This window comes from Seriola lalandi, unplaced genomic scaffold, assembly GCF_002814215.2.
Source record: "Seriola lalandi dorsalis isolate HSWRI2012SDOR001 ecotype SW California unplaced genomic scaffold, Sedor1 jcf7180002054758, whole genome shotgun sequence".
NCBI lineage: Eukaryota > Metazoa > Chordata > Actinopteri > Carangiformes > Carangidae > Seriola > Seriola lalandi.
The window spans coordinates 695,867-700,308 of NW_019525311.1; the positions used below are offsets into that span (position 1 = coordinate 695,867).

Below are 4,442 nucleotides of genomic sequence, written 5' to 3' on the forward strand. Positions count from 1 at the left end.
GTTGCCGCATATGCCAAAGAAGGTATAAGCAAGCTCCAAAGGAAATGTTTTACAGCAGCACTGACCCGAGCACAGGTAAAAAGAAACCAACAAGCCTCACCTGCCACTGCAATGCCAATGTCTCCGACCTCTGCCCTTTCTCCAAACACTGACCAAAATAAGGATCTGCAAAGCAGCCAAAGTGGAGGAAAACACCAAATCCAAGTCCAGAGACCAACTGCTGGTTCTGCAGTGAAGAAAACCCTTGACATCAGTAAGTTCAGCAGTTTAACCAAGCTGGCGAGAGTCATTGCCTGGGTGTGGAGAGCTGCCACAAGGTCGACAGAAGTGCTGGACAGAACCTCAACCACAAGTAGGCCAAAGAGAGAGAAAATTCTTTCAGCTCTTGAGATCAAGTCCAAGGTCAAAGAAGCTCCACTTACAGTCAGAGAGTGTGAAGATGCACTTAGGGATCTCTTCCTTGCAGCTCAAGAGGAGGTGACCTTTCCAGACACCACACTCAATAGGCTTGCTGTGGTCAGAGATGAAAATACTGGGCTTTTGCTATGTGGAGGAAGATTCCAAATCTTTAATGAAGAGAAGACTGCAGTACCAATCTTGCCCTGCACATCATGGGTATCCACTCTCCTAGCTCAAGAAGCCCACAAGGAAAATCATGAAGAAATCGCAGGTACGCTCCTCCGAATGAGACGGAAAGCCTGGGTGATAAGAGGACGGAAACTAGCCCAGAAGATTGTTGACAACTTTGTAACATGCAGGAAAGCCAAGGCCCGAAAATGCCAACAGATCATGAGTGACCTCCTGCTGGAGCGAATAACACCAGCCAATCCATTTGAATACACGACAGTGGACTTATTTGGACCATATGAAGTGATGGATGAGGTGAGAAAGAAGGTGAGACTCAAAGTGTGGGGAGTTGTCATCTGCTGCATGGCGTCTAGAGCTATGCACACTGACCTTGTCAGTGACCAGTCAGCTGAAGGCTTCCTGTTAGCCTATCAACAATTCACGGCAATGAGAGGACCCCCAAGGAAATTGTGGTCGGACCCTGGAAAGAACTTTGTTGAAGCCAAACCTGCCCTCAGAGAGCTCTACATGTTCCTGGACCGACTGGAAAAGTCAAAGCTTGAAAATTAAGCCTCCAAACACAGCACAGAATGGAGCTGGAGGATCCATCCAGCAGACTCACCTCACAGAAACGGAGCCGCTAAAGCTGCTGTCCGTACTGTGAAGTGGGCTTTGCACAATCTGGGAGGTAATGGAGTCTTCACGTGGAGTGAGTTCCAAACTTTCCTTTATATGGCTTCTAACCTCGCCAATGAACGACCTATTGATGCCAGGACTCAGAGCAGGGAGGACTGTGTAGAATACATCAGTCCAAATTCACTTCTACTCGGAAGAACTGGACCAAGGGGGGATCCAGCTACCTTTGACTTTTAAGGTTACTCCTACAAAAGACTGAGAGCTATCCAAACAGAGGTTGACCGGTTCTGGAGGAAATGGAGCCAGTTAGCAGGACCAAACCTGTTCGTCAGAACCAAGTGGCACATAACTAACAGGAACGTGGCCATTGGAGATGTCGTCTGGCTGGCTGACCAAAACGCCCTATGAGGTCAATTCAGGCTTGCCAAAGTTGTTGATGTCAACACTGACAAAAAAGCAATTGTGAGGGATGTGCTTCTCAGATCCTTTCCCAGCTACCCAGTTTCAACTGTGAAGCCCACTCAAAAGGTGAAGAAGAACCAAAATACCTGCAACAATTCTTCACAGAGATGTCAGACGGATAGTTGTCCTGCTTCCAGTTGAAGAGCAGCAACAAAATCAAAAATAAAGGCCAAATACATCACAGACCTGGTGTGACCTCCTTAGGTTGAAGAACCAGGAGGTCAAGTGGGAGGCGTTGTGTCAAAACCCCAGTCACAAAATGCACAGGCCAGGTTCCCCAGCATGCACTCCAAACCTGCAGGGGGCAACCACACAATTTGGTGCACCCATGTTCACAGGAAGTGCTTCACAGGAAGGGAAAATGATAAATGTTTGGGAAGGAGCTCAATTCACTCTCTCACCTGCTGCTGAAGAACAATAGGCTACAGCCATGGCTCATGTTCATCATCACAGACAGACCAAGTTTATGTGCTTTGTGACCTTTTCAGTTTGTATTTGTATTTGAGAACATGCTATCTAAGTTGAGACTTAATTTTGAAACTTAATGAATTTTGTGTTAGGTTTAATATGTGAATTTAGTTCATTAGTTGAGAAATTAACATTTATTCTTTATCTTAGTCTTTAATATTCTTTAAGAAAATGTTATGTATGCATTTATTTGAAACTAATGCATATCTTTTTATTTATCTTTAAGGTTTTCAACGTATTCCGTTCTATTCTATGCTATTCGGTTCTATTTTATTCCATCCTCCCCATCTTTAAGAAAATAAAAAATCAAAGAATTGAGTTGTCCTTTGCGTTCCTCAGATGAGCAAGCTATTTATCAAGTTTGGGCAGAGTTGTGGTCAGCCAGAGAAAAAAAAAATTCAAACAAAACACACAAAACTTGACAGCGCCCTTAGCAGTTCTTGAACAAAACCATACTACTGACACATATACTCTCTAGGTTTGGAGAGCTGGATATAGTTATTCATATGAGAGAACATAAAGTTAACAGTTGACAATTTATTGCCTCACACAGGTAAATTTTTGGCAGTGTATGAAACATAAAAATTACGAAAAATGGATCTCTTTCATGAAAAACAAAATAAAAAAAGTTTAAATAAAAGTGTCCCTCCTTCGTTATTAGGATGTAAGAGTTCAACTCTGTTCTGTGGTGTACGTGTAATGTTCTGAGATGTTCAGTTCACTACCTGGGTAGATTTGTGTGTTATTTTCTTATCTATGTCAATGAGTGAAGTGAGATGATCTCTGGGGGTCTTCGGAATGGATCCCACGGCTGGCCACACCGTGCACCGTTCCATCCAAGTCGCTCGTCCTTCCTGGCTCGCCACCGAACCTCCACAGGCTCGGAATCTGAATCAGTTCCTAATCCGGCAATAAAAAAAACAATCTACACGTAGAGTGCAGAAAACATATCCATTACTCTTTCAATCACATGACATCATTCTACTTTCACTTTTCACTCTAAATATCTTCCATATCTATACCCAAATGCAGGATATACAGTATTCAAATCAATTTAAATGAGTCTGTATACATTTACAGTACAGTATAAGTATTTTAACCATGACAATTATTCACCATGAACTTATATTTTAAAATAAATGCACTTATTTATCTTTTTAACTGCAGCATACATCTCTTTTTAACCGTAAATGAACAGTATTAAGCCACTCTTTTTAACCAACATAAATATTTAAACAACTTCAGTGCAATAAAACACATTATGTACATCTCAGTTTTCAGAAAATATATCAAAACAATTATGCATTATGTGCTGTCTTTATTTCTCTCGTAAATGTCAGTAGCAACACGTTAGCTTACCCAGCTAGACCGTTAACACTCACTTATTACAGGTAATACCTGAGCTAGCATAGCGCTAGTATCACTCGCGGCTAGCGTAAGCTTCGTGCTAATTTAGTTAGCGATCTTTTCAAAGTCCGTTTTTTCACGGTTCACAATGATACAGAGAATACCACGGTGGGTTCAAACATTAGGACACATTCCTATAACTCCGATTGGTTTAATAAAAGTATCTCAATGAAAGGCATTTTCACATAACAACAACGAGGCCTATCCTCTTAACATGTAGCAGCCATGCTTACCGGAGTCCAACAGAGGGCATACACGGTTGAAGCAGCTCCTCTCTCGCTCTCTCAATAACTCACAAGGCTCTCTCCTAATAAACAAGAGACTTATCAATACACTACGCGGGGATTAATCATTAATTTATGAGGTTTACATCATGTTTCATACCCAAATTCGTCAGCTCACTCAACGAGCGGCTCTCTCGGTCAGTGTCTCGGTGTCTCAGAACGAGCGCGCATGCTGCGTGGCCGTGACAAAGACTACAGGGCTGTTGCACCACCATATGGTGGGCATGGTAAACTCTCCTAAATTACATAAATGGGTTTAGTACCCATGTGGGTTACATATTGATATATGTTGACAATGTGCCATTGATTGTTTATTTATGTTTCATCAAATTTCTAAACCTGAAAGCGTGAAAATGTATACGAGTCTATTTCCTCTTTCAATGTATGAACATTTATGTGTGCATGATAATTACTTAGGAATAATTAATGGCATTTCAAGTCAATTCTCCCTCCGATTAAGGGGAAATGAGATGCAGACCCACTTTGTCGCGAGGGCTAATATGTTTCGACCTTTTCATGAAAAGCTTGCTTACCGCAAGACTGTTGGTTCTATTTTCGTAAATAGAGCTGCCTTTATTAATGTTGTGTATTATCACCAATAATTTTTGATTTTTATTA

General features: G+C 41.7%; 1 long non-coding RNA gene across 1 annotated transcript; it reads right to left on the reverse strand.

Moving 5' to 3' along the window:
* Positions 1–2,663: 2,663 nt before the first annotated feature.
* Positions 2,664–3,974, reverse strand: LOC111668754 (uncharacterized). Its single transcript, XR_002761749.2, has 3 exons — positions 3,925–3,974; positions 3,774–3,847; positions 2,664–3,058 (listed from the first exon to the last, which is right to left on the reverse strand). It is a non-coding gene; the product is annotated as an uncharacterized LOC111668754 (long non-coding RNA).
* Between the last annotated feature and the right edge of the window lie 468 nt (positions 3,975–4,442).